Source organism: Balaenoptera borealis (genome assembly GCF_965194805.1).
Source record: "Balaenoptera borealis genome assembly, chromosome: 7".
In the NCBI taxonomy this organism is placed as follows: Eukaryota; Metazoa; Chordata; class Mammalia; order Artiodactyla; family Balaenopteridae; genus Balaenoptera; species Balaenoptera borealis.
Genome location: NC_138864.1, coordinates 125,570,290 through 125,589,624, shown reverse-complemented (window position 1 = coordinate 125,589,624; position 19,335 = coordinate 125,570,290). Strand labels below are relative to the sequence as shown.

Here is a 19,335-nt window from a genome sequence, read left to right as displayed (position 1 = left end):
CAGGTTTGAGCCCTGGTCCGGGAAGATCCCACATACTGCAGAGCAACTAAGCCTGTGTGCCACAACTACTGAGCCTGCGCTCTAGAGCCCGTGAGCCACAACTACTGAGCCCACGTGCCACAACTACTGAGCCTGTGCTCTAGAGCCTGCACACCACAACTACTGAAGCCCATGCGCCTAGAGCCCGTGCTCCACAACAAGAGAAGCCGCTGCAATGAGAAGCCTGCACACCGCAATGAAGAGTAGCCCCCGCTCGCCGCAACTAGAGAAACTCGCACGCAGCAACGAAGACCCAATGCAGCCAAAAATACATAAATAAATTAATTAATTAAAAAAGAAAACTCTCAACAAAGTGGGCATAGAGGGACCATTACTCAGTGTAATAAAGACCATATATGACAAGCCCACAGCTAACATCAAATTCAATGGTGAAAAGCTTTCAGCTTTTCCTTTAAGATCAGGAACAAGAAAGGATACACACTCTTGGCACTTTTATTTGACATAGTACTAGAAGTCCTAGCCAGAGCAACCGGTCAAGAAAAGGAAATAAAAAGCAATCCGGGGCTTCCCTGGTGGTGCAGTGGTTGAGAGTCCGCCTGCCAATGCAGGGGACACGGGTTCGAGCCCTGGTCTGGGAGGATCCCACATGCCGCGGAACAACTGGGCCCGTGAACCACAATTACTGAGCCTGCGCGTCTGGAGCCTATGCTCCGCAACAAGAGAGGCTGCGATAGTGAGAGGCCCGCGCACCGCGATGAAGAGTGGCCCCCGCTCGCCGCAACTAGAGAAAGCCCTGGCACAGAAATGAAGACCCAACACAGCCAAAAATAAGTAAATAAATTAATTAATTAAAAAAAAAAAAAAAAAAAAAAAAAAAAAAAAAAAGATAACTTCTAAAAAAAAAAAAAAAAAAAAAAAAGCAATCCGTATCAGAAAGGAAGAAGTAAAACTGTCACTATTTGCAAATGACATGATATTATATATAGAAAACCCGAAAGATTCCACCAAAGAAAACCTGTTAGAACTAATAAATTCAGTAAAGTTGCAGGATACAGAATCAAGGTACAAAAATCTTCTATACACTGACAACAAACTTTCAGAAAGAGAAAGTAAGAAAACAATCCCATTTAAAATTGCATCAAAAGGAATAAAATATCTAGGCATAAATTTAACCAAGGAGGTGAAAGACCTGTACACCAAAAACATACTACACAAAGCAATCTACAGATTCAATACAATCCCAATTAAAATTCCAATGGCATTTTTCACAGAAATAGAACAATCCTTAAAATTGTATGGAACCACAAAAGACCCCAAATAGCCAAAGCAATCATGAGAAAGAAGAACAGCACTGGATGCATCATGCTCTCTGATTTGAAACTATATTACAAATCTGTAGTAATCAAAACAGTATGGTTAGCATAATAACAGACACATAGAACAAGGGAACAGAATAGAGAGCCCAGAAATAAGCCCACAAATATATGGTCAATCAACTTACAACAAAGAAGTCAAGAATGTACAATGGGTAAGGGACAGTCTCTTCAATAAATGGTGTTGGGAAAACTGACCAGCTACATGCAAAATAATGAAACTGGACCAGTATCTTATACCATATACAAAAATTACCATACACAAAAATTAACTCAAAACAGATTAAGGATCTGAATGTAAGACCTGAGACCATACAATTCCTAGAAGAAAACATAAGCAGTCAGCTCCTTGACATCAGTCTTGGTGATGATTTTTTTAATCTGACACCAAAAGCAAAGGCAACAAAAGCAAAAATAAACAAGTAGGACTACATCAAACTAAAGAGCTTCTGCACAGGAAAGGAAACCTTCAACAAAATGAAAAGGCAGCCTGCTGAATGGGAGAAAATATTTGCAAGTCATATATCTGATAACGTGTTAATATCCAAAATGTATAAAGAATTCATACAACTCAATAGCAAAAAAACAAACAAAAACACCAAACAATCTGATTAAAAAATGGACAGAAGATCTAAGTAGACATTTTTCCAAAGATGGCCATACAGATGGCCAACAGGTACATGAAAAGGTGCTCAACATCACTAATCATCAGGGAAATGCAAATCAAAACTAAAGTAAGATATCGCCTCACACCTGTTAGAATGGCTATCATCAAAAAGACAAGAAATAACAGGTACTGGGGGAATCCTTATACACTGTTGGTGGGAATGTAAATTGGTGCAGCCACTATGGAAAACAGTATGGAAGTTCCTCAAAAAACTGAAAATAGAACTACCATGTGACCCAGCAATTCTACTTTTAGTATTTATCGAAAGCAACTGAAAACACTAACTCAAAAAGATACATGCACCCTCATGTTCATTGCAGCATTATTTATAATAACCAAGATATGGTAACATCTAAGTGCCCACTGATGGATAAATGGATAAAGAACATGTGATGTAAATATTATTCAGTCATAAAAAAAGAATGAAATCTTGCTGTTTGTGACGACACGGATGGAGTCTGAGGGCATTAAGCTAAATGAAGTAAGTCAAACAGGGAAAGACAAATGTTTTATGATCTCACTTATATGTGGAATCTAAACAAAATAAACACACACACACAAACAAGCTCAAAGAAACAGAGAACAGATGGGTGGTTACCAGAAATGGCAATGGGGGCCGGACAGAATAGGTAAAGGGGGTTGAAAGGCACAGACCCAGCTACCAAATAAATAAGTCACGGGAGGCAATGTGCTGCGTGGGGACTGTAGTTGATAATACTGCATTAGAGATTGGAAAATTGCTAAGAGAGTAAAGCTCAAATTCTCATCACAGAAAAAAAATTTTTAACTGTTTATGTTGACAGATATTAACTAGACTTACTGTGGTGATCATCTCACAGTATATATGAATATCAAACCGTTATGCTGTATACCTGAAACTAATGTCATATGTCACTTATACCTCAATTAAAAACAAAGTATAACTATCCAAACATGATAGAAATTTACTTATCATTCATTTAAGTCCAAAATTGGGGTTTTTAAAGGAAAAAGAAGAAAAACTGAGAAGTTTTGAGGTACTGAAAAATAAACAAATCAAAAGGGAGACCAGAGGGACTTCCCCGGCGGTCCAATGGTTAGGACTCTGCGCTTCCACTGCCAAGGGCCCGGGTTCGATCCCTGGTTGGGGAACTAAGATCCCACAAGCTGCGTAGTGTGGCCAAAAAAAAAAAAAGAAAAGGCCTTCCAACTGCAGTTTTTACAATGACCAGCCCTGTCACAGTTCCTTGACTTCCTGAGGCCCAGCTGTTCCATGTTTCCTAGGTTCTGGGGCACACATAACCTTACCCAAAAAATCTTCCTAACCACATGAGGCCTACCCAAATATCTACAAAAATACAACATAATAGCTTATTCAGTCTCCACCCAAGAAACCAGTACCCTGTGTAAAAACATTGCCTGTCAACAATTTACTTTGATGCAGAGCAAAGAACGGGACACTAGTTTGATTCTTCACAAATCTTAGCTTGGCCACCAAGCAATATTACCTTCCAACTCCACCATCCTGAGAAATTTCTTACTTTCCCACCGTGTCAAACCTTTGGAATTAATGCTGCAAATCAACAAACGAATTTTTAGAATTAGACATATAGAACAATGAGATATAATTGAGAAGCCGGTACTTCACCTTTTTGGTCAAATGAATTCTGACAGGGTGCCAAGATAATTCAATGGAGAAAGAATAGTCTTTCTTTCAACATATGGTGCTAGGACAACTGGGCTGCCACAGGCAAGAGAATGAAAGTAGCCTCCTTCCTCACACCATATACAAAAATTAACTTTAAGGATCATAAACCTAATTGTAAGAGTTAAAACCATAAGACTCTTAAAAGAAAACAAGCCTGCAAATACCTTCATGACCTTGGATTAGGCAATAATTTCTTAGGTATGACACCAAAAGCACAAGTAACAAAAGAAAAAAATAAATTGGACTTCATCAAAATTAAGACTTTTTATGCTTTAACAGACACCATCAAGAAAACGTAAGGACAACCCACCAAATGGGAGAAATATTTGCAAATCATATATCTAAAAGACTTGTATCTAGACTGTATAAAGAATTCTTATGACTCAATAATTTTTAAAAAATGAATAACCCAATTTAAAAATGGGCAGCTCTTTCCCAGCTGGAACCATGGAAGGTGCAGAAGAGAAGAAAAAGAAGGTTCCTGCTGTGCCAGAAACCCTTAAGAAAAAGCAAAAGATGCTTCGAAAGGCAAGGCGGAAGCTTATCTATGAAGAAGCTAAGCACCATCACAAGGAATACAGGCAGATGTACAGAACCGACATTCGAATGGCTAGGATGGTAAGAAAAGCCGGCAACTTCTATGTACCCGCAGAACCCAAATTGGCATTCGTCATCAGGATCAGAGGTGTCAATGGTGTGAGCCCAAAGGTTCGAAAAGTGTTGCAGCTTCTTCGCCTCCATCAGATCTTCAGTGGCACCTTTGTGAAGCTCAATGGCACCTTTGTGAATTCTCAGCATGTTAATGAACGTGCTGAGAATTGTGGAACCGTACATTGCGGAGGGGCACCCAAACCTGAAGTCAGTAAATGAACTGATCTACAAGCGTGGTTATGGCAAAATCAACAGGAAGCGAAGTGCCCTGACAGATGACGCCTTGGTTGCTCCATCTCTTGGCAAATATGGCACCATCTGCAGGAAGGATCTGATTCATGAGATCTATACCATTGGAAAACATTTCAAAGAAGCAGACAACTTGCTGTGGCCCTTTAAATTGTCTTCTCCACGAAGCAGAATGAAGAAAAAGACCGCCCATTTGGTAGACGGTGGAGATGCTGGCAACAGGGAAGACCAGATCAACAGGCTTATTAGAAGGATGAACTAAGGTATCTGCCATGATTCTTTTTGTAATCTGGTCAGTTAATAAACAGTGACTGCTTTCAAATTGGAACAAAAATAAAAATAAATTAAAATGGGCAAAGGATCTGAATAGACCTTTCTCCAAAAAATGGCTAATAATCTCATGAAAAAGTGGTCAGTGTCATTATCCATCAGGAAAATGCCAGTCAAAGCCGCAGTGAGATGACACTTCACATCCTGTCAAAAAGTAGATAATCACAAGTGTAATGGAGAAAATGGAACCCGCATACCTTGCAGGTGGCAATGTAAAATGTTGCGTCTGCTGTGGGAAACACTCTGGCAGTTCTTCAAAAGGTTAAATGTAGAGTTACCATAGGATGCAGCAATTCTAATCCTAAGAATATACCTGAGAGAAATAAAAACATATGTTCACACAAAAACGTGTACACAGATGTTTATGGCAGCATTATTCATAATAGCCAAAAAATGGAAACAACCCAAATGTCCATCAGCTGATGAATGGATAAATAAAATGTGGTATATCCATGTAATGTAATATTATTTGACGATGAAAAGGAAAGAACTTTTCCTATATAGCACTGATACATATTATAAACTGGAGGAACCTTGAAAACATTATGTTAAGTGAAAAGAGCCAGTCACAAAAGGCCACATATTATATAATTTCGTTTACATGAAATATCCAGAGTGGGCAAATCTATAAAGATAGGAAATAGATTAGTGATTGACTGGGGAATTCCCTGGCGGTCCAGTGGTTAGGACTCTGCACTTTCACTGCCAGGGCCCGGGTTTGATCCCTGGTTGGGGAACTAAGATCCGGCAAACCACGCAGTGTGGCCAAAAAAAAAAAAAAAGAGATTAGTGATTGACTAGGGGTGGGAGGTGGGGGGAAAATGGGAAGTGACTAGTAGTGGGTGTGAAATTTCCTTTTTGGGTTGATGAAAATGAAAAATTGATTGTGATGATGGTTGCACAACCCTGTGAATACACTAAAGCCCATTGAATTGTATACTTTAGATGAGTGAATGATATTTCTATAAAGCTGTTAAAAAAGAAAATAAAAGTATACCACGTGAGAATGTTTAAACAGTGGAAAGATATTACTTAATTTTTAAACAGTATTCCGCTTTACTCAAATGTGAAAGATGAGTGTTTTGCCAGGATTTCAGTTTTTTGATGTTGAAGTTGCCTTTACTAGGATGGAGTCAGGTCCTCTTTGCGTTCATCTGAGAGCACTCAGGGCTTGGTCCCAAGTTCTCTGCTTTGTTACTTTAGTGTGATTCTTCTAATCCTTTGTTTCCCATTAATTTCTGAGTCTACTGCTATGACTTAACCTCATACACTGGGTTGGATGTTTTTAAGTCTAGAGTCCTATTCACTGTGAAACGAAACCAGGGCTTTAAGGAAGATGTTGGGATTCTTAGAATGACAAGAGTTCAAATAAGGACAATGGAATCAAAGCAGAATAACAAGTAGCCAGCAAGTCCTGCTCTACTAGGTGAAGTACTCCTAAGAACGGGGCAATTTAAATACCAGCTGGATTTCAGCGTTGTCCACTTCAAACTGAGATTGCCAGAGCTCCTGAAGCATGAGGACTTCCCTTAAAGTTAGGTAGAAATAGAATGTGAAAGTTTAAGATCAAGACCTTTTAGGATCTAGATTTTTATTTCAGAGTTCTTCCTTGTTAATTGCACAAAACTTACACATAATCAAATATATCGAGATTGAATGACATTCTAGTTACTAAAATGGGATTTTAGTTACTAAAGAGTAAAACTGTCCTGCAGTTTTGAGGTAGCAAAGTCTGTAACACGTGATACATCTGTTGATGTCTTTGTCAACACCTTCTCATACCCAGATTTCCAGGTAGCTCAGCAATTTCTGGATTACAGAAATTTACATAATTGAAAAGAAAAGAAAAAGAAGAGGGGAGAAATCAAAAGTATCCAGCTGAGATAAAGGATAAATAGGGAATGGAAAACAAAGGAAATAAAGAATAAAAAGACAAGTTTAGGAGAAAAATAGCAAAAGAATAGCAAAGGATAAGCAGTGGAGTAGAAACTGAGAGAATCAGATTCTAGGACCAGCTCTGCAGTTAGTAAATTGTGTTGTCTTGGACAAATCACTTTCCTTCCCTTCTTCCAGCTTTACTGGCCCATATAATTAGATACTTGTCTTCCTTTAGGTCAAATGACTAAGTAAGAGTTCTAAGCATAAAACAATGAGATTTGTTTTCCTTTGCAGTTTATAAAACCAGTCTCCTTACTCTATAATCGGGCTATTTTATGAAAACACTCTGAAAAAAAAAAAATAGTTAAAAAAAAGTAAATTTGCCAGTCACTGACAAGTTCTATTCTCTTGATGGCTTCCTGAGCCCAGTCACTGAAATTTATCTGTCACTTTCAGGTTCCTGCGTGACCTCATGCCGATTCAGCAACACATAGTAATGGTAAGAATTCCCTCCTACCAGTCTTCTAAACGAGAAGAGTTTTGATAACCAGTAAGCTTAGAGACATAACTGTACTGTATAATCCAGGTCATTTCCTCTGGGATCTTTCTGTGCCCTTCTGCAGCACTTCTTCTTGAAGAAAAAAAAAAGGCCCTTTAGGAACTTTTGCGTTGTTTTTTTTTTTTTTTTTTAATTTATTTATTTTATGGCTGTGTTGGGTCTTCGGTTCTGCGCGAGGGCTTTCTCTAGTTGTGGCAAGCGGGTTCCACTCTTCATCGCGGTGCACGGGCCTCTCACTATCGCAGCCTCTCTTGTTGCGGAGCACAGGCTCCAGACGCGCAGGCTCAGTAATTGTGGCTCACGGGCCCAGTTGCTCCGCGGCATGTGGGATCTTCCCATACCAGGGCTCGAACCCGTGTCCCCTGCATTTGCAGGCAGACTCTCAACCACTGCGCCACCAGGGAAGCCCGGAACTTTTGTTTTTAATATATTTATTTATTTTTATTCTTGGCTGCATTGGGTGTTTGTTGCTGTGCGCGGGCTTTTCTCTAGTTGTGGCAAGCAGGGGCTACTCTTCCTTGCGGTGCGCGGGCTTCTCATTGGGTGGCTTCTCTTGTTGCAGAGCACAGGCTCTAGGCGCACGGGCTTCAGTAGTTGTGGCACTCGGGCTCAGTAGTTGTGGCTCACGGGCTCTAGAACGCAGGCTCAGTAGCTGTGGCGCATGGGCTTAGTTGCTCCACGACATGTGGAATCTTCCCGGACCAGGGCTCGAACCTGTGTCCCCTGCATTGGCAGGTGGATTCTTAACGACTGCGCCACCAGGGAAGCCCGCCCTCTAGGAACTTTAAAGATTTCTTTATAATGTGGTTATGGCATTTGAAATCATCTCAAATGTAAATTGAACAGCAATGCAGTACTACTTTGGGAAAATCTGAATCTTAGACTATTTTAACAGAAATGCAGTTAATTATTACTTTCATATATGCACAGCGACTTCAACGAGTTGTTGATGTCTGACTTTCTTTAATAAATGGATCATTTGTAATGAATCTGATTTTAAAGCAGATGAATACTCTGAAGTGCTTTAAAAAGTTGTTCTAGATTATATTTGAGGTAAAAAATAAGTTAAGAGCACATAGTGGGACTTCCCTATGAAAAGAAGACTCTCTTTTGGGGTCAAAAGGAAGCCATGAGAGTGTTTCACAGTGTAGTTTCCCAGTAGCGCTGGCAGGGTGGGGTGCATTTGGAGCGCTCAGTAAATCCCAGTGAATACGCCTGCATCTCCTTGTACATGCGTACTCACCAGAAGGCAGTCTCTCCCTGCCGGGCCTTTCCCTAATGGATTTCCATTTCTATCGATCGGGGACTTAGATGCCGGCTAGCAATTAGTCCTAATCAGGCAGCAGGAGTTTCCTAAGGGGACTGCCAGCTAGCCTAATTGCTGGCAGCTGTGGGGCTGCTCAGCGCGCAGCTGCGGCCACGGGCTGTTAACCCCCAGTGTCCCGGGCTCCACAAAGATGCTTGACCTAGCAAAATTCCTGCTGTGTGTGGCATGTGTTGGGATCAATGGCTTATCTTTATTTTGGAAAACTGTGCTGAGAAGCTTGGATTACTTTATCTCCAAAGATACTTTAGGATAAGGAGTGAACTATATAACCCTGCTCTATAGCAGAAATTCATAGAGGAACTGAAACAGGATTAATTTTAAAAAAAAGCTCTATCATGGAAATTCTCAAAAATTCACAGAAGTGGAATAGTATAATAAACCCATACATCCACCAAATAATTCTCTACATTCTGCCATTATTTTTCATCTATTGCTCACCTCTGTTTTTGTTTTTGTTTTTGTTTTCTTTACTGGAGTATTTTAAAGCAACTCTCAGACTTTATTTCACTTGTAAGTGCTTTAGTGTATGATTCTAATATAAATATATATTTTAAAGTGTAACCACAAAACTATCACTACTCTCAACAAAATAGCTAATAATTCCTTAATATCACCCAATATCTAGGCAGGCTCCTACTTCCACAGCGCCTCAAAAATGCGTTTGGGTTTGTGTGAATCAAGGACCTAGTAGTCAAGGTAGTTGTGACTGAGGTGACCATTTGCTGGAGAGAGTTTCATACTCTACATTTGGCAGATTGTACCCTCAAGGTGTTCTTTTTTGTGTTCCCCATATTTTCTGTAAATCCACAGGAAAATCTAGAAGCTTCATGAGAATTAGGTTTGGGTTTTTTCCAAGAATACTTTATAAGTGGTGCTATGAACTTTCTTTTGCTTCTTAGTCAGGAGTCACAAATGTCGAACTGTCCAATTTCAGTGATGTTAAAATTGATCAGTGAGTTCAAATGTTGTCAGTCTGATGCATCCGTTACAAAGTTCCCCCATTAACTTTACCTGATAGTTTTAGCAGACATTTATAATCATTGCCTAGAATGATTGTTTCATAAGGGGTTACTAAGTGGTAGTATTCTAATGTTTTCATTCCTTTGGCATGTATTAGCCATGATCCTTGTAGAAAAGAATTTCCCCCTCCTGTTTGTAAAGGCAAGATAAATACTTGATTCCCTTCCTTTTTTTTTTTTTTTTAATATTTATTTATTTGGCTGTGCCGGGTCTTAGTCGCAGAATGCGGGATCTCCATTATCGTGAGTGGGATCTTTAGTTGCGGCACTCGGGATCTAGTTCCCTGATCAGGAATCGAACCGAGGCCCCCTGCATTGGGAGCACAGAGTCTTAAATGCTGGACCACCAGGGAAGTCCCTGACTTCTTTCCTTTATATCACATTGATTCCCTAAGCCACCTCATAATGTAACTATGAAAAAAAATTTTTGAGTATTATTATGAACTCATGGATTTTTATATGTATGATGTGTTTCAATCCAATGTAGTCCTAGCTTTTTTAATGGTAAAATTATCCCAGATTTAATCAGTGGTGCTTGTCAAATTTATTGTGTACCCTTTTGACTTGTCTTTATTAGTCTTTGAAATTGTTCTGCCCTGTGCCTGGAGTAACAGTTTTCCAAGGAGCCCTGGTTCCTCTTAGTAAACTGGGCATGATGGGTGTTCCTTGCTAATGGCTTGTCGTTGCTTCTAGCCCAACGCACTATGTTTAAAGCAACAGAATGAACCTGTATTAAATTCACGTTTGTATTAGTCTCCTACATATGTTTATACATCTGTACTCATCTTAAACGTCCTCCTTCCTGTCCCCAAGGAACAAGTGTCTAAAATAAGCTTTTGGTATCTCTAGTTCCAGGACAAACTGTCAATCCCCTCCTCACTCGGCTCCCTCTTCATCCTCACCACCCCCCCACATCAGTGAATCAGAGATGGCCACCATTGCTTCCCTGTCCCCTATCTTCTCTCCCAAACTAGACTGAAAGCTTTCTGAAAGCAATAATGTCTTCTACTCATTTTGGAATCCTCCATAACGCTGAGCACAGAGTAGGTTTTCAGTAAACTTTTGCACTGAACTGTGAATAGTCACAGGTCCCAATCTGTGCCGCTAATTCCGTGGTAACATTTCTTTCTCTGCTCTACATCAATCTCTCATCCAGGGACCTTTTTTTTTTCTTTCCTTCAACACGAAAGAAGCATCATTCCACAACCATTTTATAAAGATGGAATAAAATAAAACTCTGTAATTGATTCTGTTCCAAAGAAGCCATGCATTAAGGAAGAAAAACCGTGCCTTGAGGAGCTGTCGGCTTCATTACCTGCTCTGCAGCAAGCCACTTGGGAGGGCAGTCAGACTTTGCGGGAAGGTGCCAGTTAATGACCTCCACCCGCCCTGAAGCACACTCCAGCCCCACACCTCCACGGTGCTGACAAAAGCCACTGGGGGAGATCTTTGCTCAGTTCCTTGATATTTCAGAAACAACATACCATTAACGATTTCTCATGTTTTCTAACTCCATATTTAAGGAAGATTATTTCATAGAGCCAAATAAGATGACCCCAAGATAAACTATCTGTATACCCAGCTAGCCACTGGACACTAACTATGGATGTCCTGTGTGGGTCTTGGCAGTGGGGTGACCTCAGGAGGAGCAGGTAAAAATAGTACCCAGTCCCCCACCCCAGAGAGGCTTGGACCCCCCAGATAGGAGCTCCAGAATTAACCCCCACTGCTATTTCTTCGCTGAGTTTCTAATCACATGCTTCATCCATTGTACTATGGATTTTTTTTCCAGCTTAATTAGTAGGTGGAGTCTTTATGTAATGTGAATATTGTATGCTAAGGACAGACAACCCAATTAGCTTAAGAAAAGAGGGAATTCATGGGCTCTCACAATTGGGAGTCCAGGAGTAGCTCTAAACTCTGGCACAAGTGCATCCAGGGACCCAAGCAATTACGTCGAAACTTGTCTGCATTTACCTTTCACTTCTGCTTATTTCTGTTTGTCTTGGTTTGATCCTTCTGGAGTTAGGTTTTCCTTATGTAGCCAGAAACGTTGATGGCAACAGGAAACTTCAAAACCCACAGCTGAGGTATGTTTTTCTGTAGCTCCAAAGCTTAAAAGACTCTAATTAGCCGACTTGATTCAAATGTCTGAGGAATGATGGGACGAAAGAATGGGGGTCCTGAACAACTCAACCTATTACATGTATCAACCCTTTCAGTATATATGTGACCTTTCTAAGCCTCAGTTTTCCCACCTGCAAAATGGAATAATCATAATCATAATCATACCCATCGATTGTAATTAGATAATTCATGTAAAATGCTTACCATACTTCCTGGCATGTAACAACCCCTGTATTAATGTTGGCTCTTATTAATTTTTTAATCATTATATGCTTTTCCTAGATGGTCATCTTTTATTTATTTATTTTTTTAAAAATATTTATTCATTTATGTGGCTGCATTGGGTCTTCATTGCGGCGCACGGGCGTCTCTCTAGTTGCGATGCACAGACTCCAGAGCGCGCGGGCTCAGCAGCTGTGGCGCGCGGGCTCAGCAGCTGTGGCACGCGGGCTCAGCAGCTGTGGCGCGCGGGCTCTAGAGCACGCAGGCTTAGTTGCCCCGCGGCATGTGGGATCTTAGTTCCCCGACCAGGGATCGAACCCGCGTGCCCTGCATTGGAAGGCAGATTCTTAACCGCTGGAACACCGGGTAAGCCCCTAGATGGTCGTCTTTTAATGTTATTTACGGTATCTCCCACTGAACAGAAGCTTAAATTCTTTGCTGTCCAAATCTAAAAACCTTTTCTTCATGGTTTCTGGGTGGTGTCATGCAGGAGCGGAGCCTTCCCTGTACCCCCAAATTACAAAAATATCCTCCTGAACTTTCTTCTGGTATTTTTGTAATTTTCTTTTTAATGTTTAAATCTTTACTTCATGAACCTAATATAATGTTATATGTCACTTATACCTCAATTTTTTAAAAAGAGGAGGGAGGGACTTCCCTAGTGGTCCAGTGGCTAAGGCTCTGAGCTCCCAATGCAGGGGGTCCGGGTTCAATCCCTAGTCAGGGAACTAGATGCCCCATGCCACAACTAAGAGTTTGCATGCTGCTACTAAAAAGATTCTGCTTGCCGCAACTAAAGATCCCGTGTGCCACAACTAAGACCCAGTGCAGCCAAATAAGTAAATAAATACAAATTTAAAAAAATAAAAATAAAAAGACGAGGGAAAAAAATTCTTTTCCCCACTAATTTGAAATTTAATCTTTATCTGGTGCTAAGTTACTACTATGAACTGACTTGCTTCTAATTTATTCTGTTTTATTCTTTATTTCTTTCTATGCCAGTTTTAATTGTCATAGTTTTATGGTAAATTATTATATTTAGGAGGGCAATTCTCCCCTGCCATCATTCTTCTTTTTGAAAATGTATTTGGCTGTTCTCCCACTCTCTGGTGTTCCAAATAAACTTTAGAATCAACTTATAAAGACGCAATTTAAAATTCATTAGGATTTTATTTTAAATTGCATTGAATTTATGGAACTATTTGGAAAGAATTAGTATCTTCATAATAACGAGTCTTCCTGTCTAGACACCAGAATAAATCTCCATTTTTTCAGGTATTCTTCATGTTCTTTAGTAAGTTTAAGAGCGTTCCTTTACAGGAACATAAGTAACCTATTTACTGTTATGCTTATTCCTAAATACTTTGTGTTTTGTGTTTTTTGTGGGTTTTGTTTTTGTTTTGTTTTTGCTACTGAATAGAATTCTTTTCCATTAAATTTTCTAATTTATGTTATTATTGTCATGGCTAGTAATGTTTGTGTTTTACTTATAATTGGTTATCCTACTGTGATCTTTTTATCTGAAAGTTTTAGTTTTTCAGTGGATTTTCATAGGTTTTGTAAGTGGCCAATCATGTCATCTGTCAATAATGATAAGGAGGCCACTCCCTTCTGTAAATTTCCTCCCCTCTCCTTGTTTTACCACATTGGTTGGTTGTGTCCTGCAGTGAAACAGTGGCAGTAGTTATGATATAGCATTCCTGTCTTGTTCCTGGCCCCATCTTTTCACCTTTAAGTACGGCATTTGTGTTGACTTCTTTATCAAAGTGAAGAAACTTTGTCTATTTCTAGGTTACTAAGTGTTTTTCAGGACTGGTTGTTGCGGCTATTGAAATACTTCTGTTTTTCTGCTTTTCTTTAATAATACAGTGAATTACGTTGGTAGTAGATTTCACAATTTTATGTCTCCCTGCATGCTAATCTTTTTTATTTTTATTTTTCATTGAAGTATAATTGACATACAATGTTACATTAATTTCAGGTGTACAACATAGTGATTCAACATTTATATACATTACAAAGTGATCACCACGATAAGCTAGTTACCATCTGTTTAAATTTACCATTTAAAGTTACTACGGTATTACTGACAATGTCCTTTCCTATTCTGTATGTTGCAGCCCCTATTTTGTCCATCCCTCCACTCCACTCCTCTCTGGCATCCACTAGTTTGTTCTCTGTATCTGTGATTCTGTTTCTGTTCTGTTTTGTTCATTTGTTTTATTTTATTTTTTTAGATTCCACCTGTAAATGAAATCATATGATACTAATCTTTTAATTGATTGCTGGATTTGATTTCCTAATATTTTATTTGGCACTTTTCCATCTATGTTTATAGTTTTCCTTTTTGTATTTTTGGCCAAATTTTTTTTAAATTAATTAATTTATTTATTTTTGACTTTATTGGGTCTTTGTTGCTGTGTGCGGGCTTTCTCCAGTTGCGGCGAGTGGGGGCTACTCTTCGTTGTGGTGCGTGGGCTTCTCGTTGCGGTGGCTTCTCTTGTTGCAGAGCATGGGCTCTAGGCATGCGGACTTCAGTAGATGTTGCTCACAGGCTCTAGAGTGCAGGCTCAGTAGCTGTGGTGCATGGGCTTAGTTGCTCCGCGGCATGTGGAATCTTCCCGGGCCAGGACTCGAACCCATGTCCCCTGCATTGGCAGGCGGATTCTTAACCACTGCGCCACCAGGGAAGCCCATGGCCAAATTTTTGATCAAGGTTATGCTAGCCTTATAGAATGAATTGAAATTTTTTCTGTTTGTTTTTTGTTTTTTTTGCTACTATCTGGAACAGTTGAATAACAAAAAAAATTATACTATCTATAACTCTTTGGAAGATTTGATACAGTTTACCCATTATAACATGAAACTGACTTGGAGTATTTTGGGGAGATAAATCTGTGACTACATTTTCCATTTTTTTTTTTATACTTATTAGTTTATTCATGTTTTCCTAAAAATTTTGAAACAAGCATATCTATATATTCAAATTTATTGATACAAAGTTACAATAGATTTCTTTTCCGTATTTACTTGATCTTTTAATTATTTTTAAAGATTTAATGTCTCTACTTGTCATTGCCTTGTCAAATTTTAATATTTCTAGCGGTTTTTGCTTTATGATTTTAAAGCTATGTTGCTCAGTTCATAAAGAATCATTATAGTTATATCTTCTATTAATATAAATATATATTTTTAGTCCCATTAATGCTTTTGCCCATTAATGCTTTTGCAAGTCCTGCTTTCTTTGTTTTTCCTTGTCTATCCATCTCTGTATTTTCAGCCCTCTTGTGGAATTTTATTTTGGATGTGTTTCTTATAAAAAGCATGTAACTTTTAAAAATGCAATCTAGGATTTTTTATATCTTAATAGAATTTAGTCTATTTAATTTTTTACTTAGCCTATTTAAATTTTTAATGATCCTTGATATGACTGGTCTGATTTTTAATATCTTCATGTTTTCTATTTCAGTATATGTCTTGTAAAATTTAAAAAATTTTAATGACCCTTGACGTGGCTGACCTAATTTTTAATATGTTCATGTTTTCTATTTATCTTGCTTTTTATAGTTTTGCTTTCCCCCCCACCCCCCGCCTTTTGCTGCATTGATCTAATTTTCTTTATTCCCTTGCCCCCTCAGTTTAGTAATTCTACTTCATTTTGTTATTCTACTGGCTATATTGGTTTAGCTTGTGTTTGTAGTGAAAGAGAAAAACACTGTATACCAATAAGTATTTAACAAATTCTCTTAAGCAAAATGATGACTACAGTGGCAGTAGCATTAACAAAACTATCTAAATCTTCTAAATCCACGTCACTTGTCTGACATCATCTAAAACAAAGTTCCTAATTTTAAGGTTCTCCAAATTGACTTTCTCCTTTTGATTCTCTTGCTGCCCACTTATTTGAACTCTGCTGCCTTTCTTAATGCCTCTTCCCACACATTGCCCATGACATTCTGTATTTGGCTGCTGTTCTTAGAAATGGAATTCTCTTGTCATCTATCTTATCACTTAGCTCCCTCCATTGCTGACACAGTCTCTATTCACTCAAACTTAAAAGTGGAAAGCATAAGTAGTTTCAAAAATTCATTCATCTGGGACTTCCCTGGTGGTGCAGTGGTTAAGAATCCGCCTGCCAATGCAGGGGACACAGGTTCGACCCCTAGTCTGGGAAGATCCCACATGCTGTGGAGCAACTAAGCCTGTGTGCCACAACTACTGATCCTGCGCCCTAGAGCCCTCAAACCGCAACTGCTGAGCCCACGTGCCGCAACTACTGAGCCCATGCACCACAACTGCTGAGCCCACGTGCTGCAGCTACTGAAGCCCGCATGCCTAGAGCCCGTGCTCCACAACAAGAGAAGCCACCGCAATGAGAAGCCTGCGCACCTCAGTGAAGAGTAACTCCTGCTCGCCACAACTAGAGAAAGCCAGCCCGCAGCAACGAGACCCAACACAGCCAAAAAAAAATAAAGTAAATAGAAATTTAAAAAAAAAATTTGGACTTCCTCGGTGGCACAGTGGTTAAGGATCCGCCTGCCAATGCAGGGGACACAGGTTCAATTTCTAGTCCGGGAAGATCCCACATGCCATGGAGCAACTAAGCTTGTGCTCCACAAGTACTGAGCCTGCGCTCTAGAGCCCATAAGCCACAACTACTGAGCCTATGTGCTGCAACTACTGAAGCCCGTGCACTCTAGGGCCTGAATGCCGCAACAAGGGAAGCCACCACAATGAGAAGCCCGCACACCTCAACGAAGAGTAGCCCCCGCTCGCTGCAACTAGAGAAAGCCTGCGCGCAGCAACGGAGATCCAACGCAGCCAAAAATAAAATTCATTCATTCAACTAATACTGAATTTAGGTACAACAGTGAACAGATGAAGGTGGGGTGGGCAGTAAACAGAGAATAATAGCAAATACATAAACAAATAGGTATATAATACAAGGTCAGATGGTAACAAGTGCTATGAGGAACAGTAAAGAAGAGAGAGATGATAGGTGATGATGAAATTGCTGTTTTAGGTAAGGTGGTTAGGGAAGGCATCTCTGAGGAGATGACATTTCAGCAGAACAGACATTCTGGAAAAGGCAAAACTCTGGTGACCATAAAAAGATCAGTAGTTGCCAGGAATTTGGGAAGAGAGAGGGAAGGATGAATACACAGAACAAAGGGGATTTTTAGGGCAGTGAAACTATTCTGTATGATACTGCAACAATGGTGGATACGTGTCATTATACATTTGTCCAAACTCATAGAATGCACATCACAAAGAGTGAACCTAATGTAAACTACGGACTGAACCTAATGTAAACTACGGACTTTAGTTTAAACTATAGACATCGGTTATATATTAATAATTATAAATATTGGCTCATCAATTACAGCAAAAATAGAAGAAAGAAAAGGAAGCAGGAAGTATTATGCATCTTCTGTTAGGTTCACAACCAGCAAAAGCAAGTTCACTCAGGGACTTCCCTGGTGGTCCAGTGGGTAAGACTCCACATTCCCAGTGCAGGGGGCCCGGGTTTAATCCCTGGTCAGGGAACTAGATCCCACATGCATGCCACAACTAAGAAGTCCGCATGCCGCATTGAAGATCCTACGTGCCACAAGTAAGACCCAGCGCAGCCTAAATAAGTAAATATTTTTTAAAAAAAGGAAAAAAAAGCAAGCTGACTCAGGTAAACGTGGAAAAGACTGGAGAACTGCCCCAAGAAATGCTTAGAACTTCCCGAGAGCTGAGCAGAAAGAGGAGGTGCCATTACTCCAGTCTGACTTGGTGGTTTATCCTCGGGCCTCTTTTAAAGATCAGCTTCAGATCCTTCAAATCATTGCCTAAACAAGGCCACTTTTTTTTTTTTTTTTTGGTTCTAAAAGCAACCTCTTAGAAATCAAGATCTTCCACGGAGGCCAGCACCTTCATCTGTAATTCACACGTGCTGTCCCAGGCCTTGGAGAGGCTCCTGAGACTCAGATATCCTACTCTTTATGGAGAAAGTGATCACTCATGATAGGCAGGCCAGGCTCTTACTTGCCTTACTTTTTGGTAGTTTATCACAAATAAACATCCCCCAAATATCCTGCTGATGTCAAATCTGAAAAAATTATAGATATAGTGGCTTTGGGGCTGTATTAGTTTTTCAGAGACTATAAATTACTTACAATTCCAGGGTCTAAATAAAATGGATTTGTTACATCACTGCATAAAAAATAAATTTATGATATTTATTCCTTTAGGTTTAACATATCAAGCCATGCAAGCAGAGCACATTTTAAATGAATTGTAATTTATTATTCCCACTGTTTGAAAAACACATTCTTGCTACACATAGTCTTTGCTTGAGGTCTCTGTGCATGCACACACTATCAGGTCTTTACTTTGGGATTACCATAATGCTTCGGGGGATAAGGCTGTAGTCTCTTGCTGTGACTGAACCAGATGGTTTCTAAAGGCCAGTGGGCAGGTTAGGCCGTGTGCAGTAGCACAAATTACCTTGATTAAGAGTCTTTATAAATTAATAGGAAAAACACTAAAACTCAATAGAAAAATGAGCCTAGTGTGTAAATAGACAATTCTCAGAAAGTACACAAATCACTTAAAAAAATCATTAAAAATGATCAGCCTAACTGGTTATCCAGAAATGCAAGTTAAAATAATATGGAACATCATTTTTAGTCAATTAAAGATAATAATCAATATTGGGGAGAGTGAAATTAAATTTTCAAGCACTATAGTAGAAGGGAAAGTCAGTACAAATGTGAACAGCAGTTTGGAAATCCATTTTTAGATCCTTAAAATCCATATCCTTTGATCTGGAAATTCCCCTTCTCAGACTATCTCCAAAAAATGTCTTTAATTATAGAAAATCATGTATAAAAATGATCAAATTATTATTTATAATAGCAAATATAATTGAAAAAAACCTTATTATTTAAAAATAAAAATTGGATAAATAAGTTAAAATATATTCATATAATCAGATATTATGCAACCATTTAAAGTGATGTTTTTTAGCTATTTTGCTTTTGATGGTTCTCCAAGTTTCTGCCATCTGCCTAACACCTAGGGTCGTCTTCTCTAAATGTACCATAATAAATTTAGCCTATTTCCTATTGGAGACATTTAGGTTATTTCCAAGTTTTTTTCCTTTTTTTAATTTTTTTTTCTTGATGTGGACCATTTGTTTTTAAGTCTTTATTGAATTTGTTAAAATATTGCTTCTGTTTTTTTGTTTGTTTGTTTT

The 19,335-nt window shown here is 39.1% G+C and overlaps 1 long non-coding RNA gene and 1 pseudogene across 2 annotated transcripts in view; both read left to right on the top strand.

Moving 5' to 3' along the window:
• LOC309631999 overlaps nucleotides 1-19,335 on the top strand; it is a 51,239-nt gene that overhangs the window by 27,494 nt on the left and 4,410 nt on the right. Inside the window, exon 2 of the long non-coding RNA XR_014246689.1 lies at nucleotides 7,292-7,334. This is a non-coding gene — a long non-coding RNA (uncharacterized lncRNA). The remainder of the gene's footprint in view (nucleotides 1-7,291; nucleotides 7,335-19,335) is intronic.
• Nucleotides 1,960-7,283, top strand: LOC309631983 (large ribosomal subunit protein uL30 pseudogene; annotated as a pseudogene). Its single transcript has one exon. The product of its transcript is annotated as a large ribosomal subunit protein uL30 pseudogene (transcript).